The 8,830-nt window shown below is 51.7% G+C and overlaps 1 protein-coding gene across 3 annotated transcripts in view; it reads right to left on the reverse strand.

The window, feature by feature from the left end:
- Nucleotides 1-8,830, reverse strand: part of ANKRD11 (ankyrin repeat domain containing 11) — a 125,126-nt gene that overhangs the window by 101,681 nt on the left and 14,615 nt on the right. For 2 of the 3 annotated variants that reach the window (XM_083851769.1, XM_083851770.1), the window contains exon 2: nt 950-1,029. The exons of the other annotated variant lie outside the window; for it this stretch is intronic. The gene's annotated coding sequence lies outside the window, so the exon portion shown is untranslated. The remainder of the gene's footprint in view (nt 1-949; nt 1,030-8,830) is intronic. 3 annotated transcript variants of the gene reach the window in all.

Consider the following 8,830-nt stretch of genomic DNA (forward strand, 5'->3'; position numbering starts at 1 on the left):
CAAAGCCAGCTGATACAGCAGACCTGTGTGCCTACGCCAGCCCGTAGCGCCCTACAGACAACCGCACCACCGGCAGCCCCATCACGGCACGCGCCGAGGGGTCACACGAGCACCCAAAGCGCCGGGGCAGAAGCTGAGAGCCTTCTCCATCCACCACACTTAGGACACGCACAGGACAACCTTCCAGGGAGCCCCACAGCCGCGACACAGGGCGCAGCGCTGAGCTGAGGGAGAGCAGGACCCGGCCCCGCGCCACCAAGGTGACGTCCACAACTAGCGCTTCCCACCAGCTCAGAGGACAGCGCCAAGCCCTCATCCTCTCACAACACTCAGGCCAAACCCACGATTTTTCCCTGAATTCCGCTCGGAGATAACCTATTCTTTCTACATCTCCTAATGCCACCAAAAAGCGGGACCTAACCCTGACCGAAAAGCGTAGCCTCAGCACGTCTGGAGGTTTCCCTGCCCGAAATGAAACAGACACCACCTGATTCGATTATACTAATCGTGAGGAGACTAACGTTGTTAAACCGGCATTTCCAACAGCTTTTTTTGAAACACATTTTGACCGCAAGAGAAAGAAAGGGGATCTGACAGACCCCAGCCAGGAGGACATCCACACTGAGCAGCCCCAGCACCGCCGAGCCCCCACAGCCCAGCGCTGGACTCGCCCCTGCAGGAGAGGAGCTTTTGCTTCCGCTGCACTCCAGGGAAACGTGCTACGTTTGAAATGCCATGGAAATGAAAGGGCATCTTACAACTAAGAGCACTTCATAAAATAATCCTGGTTAACAGAACATTTAAGTTACTCCATGGAAGCTGCAATATTTTGCTTCAAATTACAGAAAACACAGAAATTACAGAAAATTTAAAAAAACATCAGCATGGACAGAAGCACTCGTTAGGTAATAAAAGAGAAGAGTTGGACAGAAGCAAGGTAAATATTTACCGATTCCATAGTTGAAAGCTGTTGCTAGCAGGACATATATTAAAATCCAACAGAGGTGTGTCCCAAAAACGCTGTGCAATCTGAAAAACACAGGAATTATTTCATTAAAAAATTAAAAAACGCAATTTAATTTCATTCAAAAACAATCACGCTACATTGGAGTGCCCAAAGGCTGCTAAATACAAATCCCTCGCCTAATCCAGAAATAATCTTTCTGACAACAAGCCTGCACAAACAGGAGGAAAACCACCGCGGAAAGCTGCTGAGAGCACCAGCCCCGTCCTGCAGCTGCAGCCACCCTTCGGATCGCACACGACAGCTCCCCGCTCTCGAGGTTTCCGCAGCAGCCCGTGGGGCCGAGCAGGCCTCCTGGGGCCAGGCAGGGCCGGTCCCCGTGCCGTGGGGGTGCCGGGAGCCTCCGGACCAGCAGGACCTGCCCGCGGAGCGCTGCGTGCGCTGCCGCTGATTCACCTCCCGGGCAGCTTCCGCGGGCCGCAGCCGCCTCTCGGAGCATACCTTTGGATCCTGGCTCCGAGGAGCAGTTAATCTGTTACGAGCCTAACCTCTTCCTTCAGCTTTTTTAAACTGCTCTTGCTCGCTGCCCCCCTGGAGGATGTTTTCCCAGCGGGAAATGCCCGCTGCGGGCATTGAGGGTTTGCAGCAGGGGGACGGGAGGGCTCGGGCAAAGCCCCGCGCGAAGCACGCCTCGTCCCCAGCTTCTGCTGCCCGCCTCGAACCGCAGCCTGCGCACACCAGGCTCTTACTGCCAGCGTGCTCCAAGGGGAAAACTCAGAGCTTCAGAGAGCGCTGGGTGCGTAACAGCACTGTCAGAGCTCCTGCTACGCTTCCACAGAGCAGTAGCTCAAGAAGGAACTTGGAGAAGGCAGGGAGCCAACGGCACGCTACAGGCTACAGCTGCTAGGGTCCGCCTCAGACAAGCGGAGCCCGAAGCTTGGGCTCTGGATCTTCCTCCCCCAGGACCTCCCCGAGTCGAGCCAAAGCCGTACTGCTCTGCCCGGGCCCGGTAAAGGCTTCGGCATCAACTGCCCAGACCGCCCTCTGCCGAAGTCCCCCGTCCCATCCCGTCGGATCGCCAGGTCTCCGCGCCACGCCGACGGACACGCGACCGAGCTGCTGCTCCAGCCAGCAGCGGAAAACACCGAGTTTTTCCAAATTACCTTTTCTTCTAAAAGGAGAACTTCCAACAAGCAATTTTATGTAAGACATAATATAGAGTTACAAATTGGGTACTACAAAGTACAAAGTGTGCTCTTTTCAATAAAAAAAGCAAAGCAAAGCACAGCACCGCTTTTACTCCTTCGCTCCCGTTCCCGCTGCCCCTTGTGAAGGGCAGAGGGCCCCAGTCCGCGCAGCCCACCCGCCTCCCCGTACTGGGGAACACTCTCCCTGTTCCAAGGAACACTCAAAGAAAGGAAATCCTGCAGCAGGTGAACTGTTTCAGACAAGCCACAAGGACGCAAATGACAATCTTTGATGCTTTTCTGCCAAGAAAGCCCTGGAGATGAAGGAAGATGCAGCTCCCTCACGCTTGTCCCAAGGAAAGCCACTCGTGGGGCACCGAAGGGATCCCCGGCTTTGCTTTCTTTGCACAACGACGCCGGCCCAGCACCTTCTCCAGCACGATTACCGTACTCCTTCTGTACTCTTGTCTGTAATACGAGTCACAACTCTAGTCATAGCTATCCACTGGAACAGTAAAGAAGATCAACCAAAGGGGAAAAATGAAGCTCAACCTCCAACTGCGTTATCTGGAAAATCAGCAGTGGTGTTTGCAGGTGGGTAGCGACTGATCGTGAACAAAAGCATCGTGCAAGGCTCAAGGAGTCCTGTCCCACGGCACACCGGTGCAGTTTTGGAGAGCTACTTACACCAGCTGCCTAGCCTACACAGTGATTTTGTTCATTACATAACTCGCACAGAACATATATTAGGTATCGTAACATGGAGCTAGTGACCACATCCAAGCCAAGTAACTTTTGCAATTAAGTGCACTTTATTTTTTTTTTTATGAAGTTGTCCGAGGCTTCAAGCTACGTGCCATGAAGTGCTGCAGACGCTCCAGCAGACGGTGCCCCACGTGCGGACGGATCACGGGCAAGACCCGACCGATCGCACGCGTTTGGTTCTCGTGCACGACAGCTGTGCGGTATCCAACATTTCCATTTCTAACCAAGCTGCACTTCTGAAAGCAGAAATCACAATTAATGATTTGCCCCTCCAATTGTCTCAGCCTTGGACTGATGAAGACGTATCCCCCAAACAACACACTAGGGCACCTGCTCTCACTCCTGCGAGCTTGCCACGCAGCCAGGCCACTCGGGCGCGTGCTAAAGCCACGCAACGCGGCCAACGTTACGTCTCCCTTCCTGCTGAAATGGCAGCACAAGCACCAAGTGGTTGAGTGCGCCAGGAGACCTGATTCTAGCTCTAAACCAGCCGAGTCTTTCAAGGCTCTGTGATGCTCTCAGATTAGCACGCAGTAATTTGGCAACTGGGTAAGAGCCGGGGCCATTGGAAACTCAGGGTGGTGGGGCCTCCCCCCAGCTCCTGCTCTTTAACACCGCCCGCGCTGTCCTCAGCAGATTCCCCGTGATTAGTTATCGATCACTGCTGCGCTCCCGGGCAGATCAGTAAACTTCACCCGCAGCGCGCGGCGCAACTTCTGCTGGCAGTCATCGAAAAAACTGGGAATGAGTAATTCAGACTTCTTTAACAAAAGGTTATCTCGTATCTTTACAGAAGAGAAGTCACTGTTTGAAGTTGACAAGCCCCGTATAAATCACAAGATGTGAACCTAAAGGAACCAAACACTTGTAGTACGCGGAGCTGCTGGCCTCCGAGCAGCGTCAGCAGGGCCACGAACGCTGAGCGGGCACGGCCACCGGGCAGGGGGCAGCTTCACGGGCCGGTGGCCACAAGGAGGAACGAAGGCCTCCATACTGATGCAGTCACTTCAAAGGATCACCGTTCAATTTTAATCACTTTTCATAGGTTTATAAACCCGGTTATTTCTAAATGTGATCGACGACGCAGAAAGGTCCTACTTGCAATCTCCATGCTGCAGGGAGTAATAAGAGCCGCATGCTGAAGCCTCCTCTCAAACAAGCGAGGCCAACCCAGCAAACAAGCAAGCCTGTTTTTGCATATTAGCATTTCTTTGAAGCAAAGAGGTGCATTTTGATTGGAAAGCAGACCTGCATTAATTCAGACTCGGTGGTGATCCAGAACTAAGCAGCGTGGCGGGATATCGGTATTAGGTTTGGATCCTGGCTTATGCCAACTTGTGAATGAAGAAATCCCCAGAGACTAGGAGAGCCCTGCTCCACAGCTCTCAGCTGCCTCCCGCACCACAATTTAAGGAAAAGACAGAATTTCAATGAGGGATCTCTCCGAGGGCTTCACTGAGAAGATACACTGGGGAATACGCACGACACCGATGCGGCTGTGCTTTGAGATAAGCGCCGGTACCTTAGCTGGAGAGCGCGAGGAGGACCACGTCCAACAACTCAGCCTCCCAAGGGCCACGACCAGTCCAGAAACATGCTTGCCATGGGCAGGCAAAGAGCGACTCGGCCAGGCCCAGCCTCACGCAGCACCCCGTCTGCAAACACCCATCTTCCTCACTGCTAGGGATGAGAAGGACTTGCTTTCAGAAATTATAAAAGCACCCTACGACTCGGCAACCTGAGAAACGGGGATCTGCGAGCAGGCAGCACCAAGACCCTACACGGCTCCCAGGAACATCCACAGCCACCTCCCGCAACGGGGCCGTGCTCCTGCCCGGTTACGGCACGATGAGCCCACGAAGCGAGCTCTGGATGGAGCACCACATGCCGAGGAAGGAGCCTCTCGTGGCCATCCTGCCCTGCCCAAAGCTCACCCTGAGGGTCCCGCTGCTCCCGCGGACCTCGAGGCCCGGCAAAGCACGGCCAGGGCGCTGCCAGCCCCTCGGCGGTGCTCAGCACAGGGAGGAGCCGATCCCAAGGATCTGGCAGGAATCAGGGATAAACTCCGTGCCCTCAGCCCAACTGCCCGTGCCCTGTCAGTGGCTCGCAGGTCCCGAGGCACGCTGAGCACCCCCACGGGGACCGACTGTGCCTGCTGGCAGGCTCCCGAAGCCCCCCGGGGCTGCGCACCGTGCACATTGCCTTCCACTGCAACCCGCGCAGCCGCGAGCCTTTCGGCAGGCACCCGGCGATGCTCACGCAGCAGCGATTACTCAAGTGGAAAAGCGAAGCAGAGAGCATTCCACCAGCGCTTTTGTTTTTCAGAAAAAAAAAAAAAGAAAACACCCTTCAGTATGCTCAAGTGTGACAAAACGGGAAGAGCTCCAGCATTAAGCAACCAAATTGCGTTTTACTTTCAGAAACTAAGCAGACAATGTGTTCTTGGTCTCCGAGTTCCTCTATTTTGCCCTGCAGATAAGCACGCTAAATCTGCATTTCTCAAAACCCTGCCATCTTTGCCATTTGATAAAAATACAAAATAACTTGATGTTGTCCTCAAAAGCAAAACAAGCTACCTGCATGTGGGCTGAGGAGCCTAAGGCTCAATTTATCCCATCAGAAAAAAAAAAAAGCATGAAGGGAAAGATGTGGTTCCTGAATTACGGCCTGTGGAACCAAGTTGTCCTTTAAGCATTTTAATTGAAAGTCTGATAGGGACAACGCTGTCCACAAGAAATTGAGGGTTGACACCAGTCTCAATTCAGGAAGCACCAAGTTATTTACAGACCTGCAATGAGAGGAAAGAACCCAGGATTTGGGACCTCAAAGAACCAGGTTCAATGTGTTTGAGGTATTCCTCAAGACCTGTGTGTCTCCAGTTCATTAAGCTGCACTACTGCGAGTATTTACGTGCTGGTACGACCGCCTGAGCGAGCTTCCAGCACCAAATATTCCGGGGTGACCCCGAAGAGTGACTGAGCACCACTGTTGTCTGCTTTATAAATACTGCGAGCACCACGCTTATACGGAGAACGTGACAAGGCGTTTGTGTACGGTACATTTCTGCGTTCCCTTTTATAGCAATAAGGCTTGGGAGGTTCAAATAAAAATTCTGTAATTCATTTCAGTAGGTCAAAAGATAGTGCAGAAGCATTTCAATTTTGTGTTTAAATTGCATTAAGCTAAAAAAGCTAATTATCAGCAAAAGACTCCCCTAACACCTCACTGGTGTTAACCCTTGCAACCACCACACGTGCAGAGTAATAAACTCTGGAGTTAGCTGACATTTCAGCTTTATTAAGAAGAAACGAGCTAACCGATGCCAGACACCTAAATTCCCTGCCCCTACTGGGGAACTGCTAACCCCTCAGATTACATAACTACTCCCCGGTTCCTCCTGGAAAGATCTGTGAAAGCAGCCCGAAAGGTACTTGGCAGAGTTAAAAAAAAAAAAAAGTTAACTGTAAGCAGCTCATTTTTTTTCTTGGAGTGATGTGGCAGAAGAGCAGCGCAAGCCTGAACAGTTTCCACTGGGCCAGGTTTTTCAATTCTGTGCAGACAATTAAGAGCTCTGGAAACACACAAGCTCGTTCTCTCATCTCTCCTCCTTCACCCTTACCACCCTTCTGTGGCTTCTCTGATGAGTGGAAAGTATTAAGTCAAAACACAGCTTCTGCAATTTCCTTAACCAACCTTGGGCCGAAGCTCAAGGCTCTAGCTTGCCCTTCTGTACCAGCAAGCAGAGACAAGACTCGTTCCGCCGGGCTAGAGGACACGCCGCTTTCCATGCTGTGATTTAGTCTGCACAAGCGAAAAACAAACTCTGCGAGTCATAAAAGCACCGTAAAGATCATCCACTGCCATCAGCAAGTGCACGAAGGAGCCTTAACGCTACTCTCCTTGGAACAGCTCTCGCTTACAGCCAGCAGGGCTGTACGTCCTGCAGGGACGGCAAGGAGGAGGTTGGGTGCCGGCGCTTCAGCAGCCTCCGAAGCTGCAGACGTCCCAGTTGATTAGCCCCAGTGCTTCCCAACAACCCCCCAGACCCTCACCGTTTTTTGTTTTAGAGCTCCAGTACGAACTTGGCAACCTGGCTGAATTTCTTCCGAAGGACGCATAGCCGGGTTCATCTCTTTACTAAAGGCCTGAGCTTGCTGCAGTGCAATGCGCTCAGAAAGCCTCTGCGTTCTTTGAAGGACCTTCACTTGTTACCAGCAAGCAGAAAAACGAGCGCACGCGCTAAGCTTGCGAGCGAATCCTTCTGGGGAAAAAAACACACAGAACTATCGCATCCCGTCTGCTTTCACCTAACCCGAACTGGTCAGCTACCCAGACAGAACTCAACACCGAAACCTACAGAGCTCCCAGAGGTTTATTTCCGCGTGCAGCAAGCTGTTAGCTCCTAAGCCATTTGAGAGAGGCACGGGGTGCACCACAGCGGGCCTCTTCAAAGCAGAACTGTTCTGCGATTATTTTTAGTTCGCATGAAAACGAGCAGAAGAAATTGCAACTTCCATGTCCTACACACTTGCTGAGCCCCATCTGAAAGGTAGTAAAGTTTCCAAGCCAATTATTCTCTAGTCAGATAATCACCAGGCTGGTATAAATAGCACCGTGTTGTTTTTTTTTTAAAGCTTAAGCACAGCTGCATACATGTGGGCAGGTAAAACGAAGGGCATAATCTAGCCGAAAAGCAAACACTGTAAAAAGCATTTCCCAGGAAGAGACTTTCAGGTCAACGCAGACACCAGCACAAACCAAGTTCAAGTAAAAGGCAGGAGGCAAAGCCAACAAACGCTCCTCTTGGGCACACAAACAAGAAAAAAAAGGAAAAACAGTACTACCACAATCAACAGCATGAGCAATAATGTTCCCAGATGCTGACAAATTAGAAAGGTTTATGGGAAAACTACAGAATTAATCTAGTACTAGGAAAAAGCATGTAGCAGAAAGCTGCAGAAACGCAGCTCGTACCAAAGAACAGCCAGAAGATTACTCAACGCCTGTCCACAAGTACCTATAAAAGCATTGCAACAGATCCATCTGGCAAACAAGTCCGCGTGCCAGCTCCTCCAGCTTACATCCATCAGGCCCTCGGGAACCCTACCCACCGCGCGGGGACAGCGATAGCCCCCCGTGACGGGGGAGCTTGTGCCATCCGAGACGTAAGAGATGCACGACAGAATAAACACGCCGATACCCCATCAGAAGGGACGCTCAAAGGTGAATTTCAAAGATGAAGAGAAGCCGAAGAGGAGTACTGCCGCACGCAAACACCTCATCGTGCTGAACTGAACCGAACGAAGCCAAGCGAAAACATCTGGGGAGCTTTGACTTGTCCTAGTTAAGCTCCACGACGCCGGCTTTCAACGATGCAATGAAGACAAGCGTGTTCTGTGCAATTAAACCAGCAATTTAAAGTTAGATCACCACTGCCGTCACACTTCAGGGGCATTCTCTTCTCATTCCTCTTGGACACGAGTCTGAAGCAGGACAAACACAGGCCTCTCCTCCTTCCTGGAGCTCTACCAGGAGCCCTTTGCCGATCCACTCCGCTCCGATTCCCACTGGAAGTCCTAAGCGAAGGACGAGGGTTGAAGGCTGCCAGGGTAGGAGCACTGCCACTCTCCTCAAAAACACGAGTCTGCAATTTCTCTTCCTCTCTGCTCAGTTTTAACATGCTGAGAAAACACAGCGCATTCTCGGGAAAGAAAAAAGAGGCAGCCACATTTGTCACCTTTTAGCGTCGCGTATTTGTAACCATGCAACTCGGTGGCAAATGGGATACGGGTTGCTATTAATAACCAAACTATTTCCTTTCTGAAAGCTGATTTGTGAGAAGGATGCAGGCATTGCATTTCTTAAAAAACACTTATTAGCCGAGGAGGAGTTGGGGAAGTCACCGTTCCGCCTA

Source organism: Anser anser (genome assembly GCF_964211835.1).
Source record: "Anser anser genome assembly, chromosome: 11".
Lineage (NCBI taxonomy): Eukaryota > Metazoa > Chordata > Aves > Anseriformes > Anatidae > Anser > Anser anser.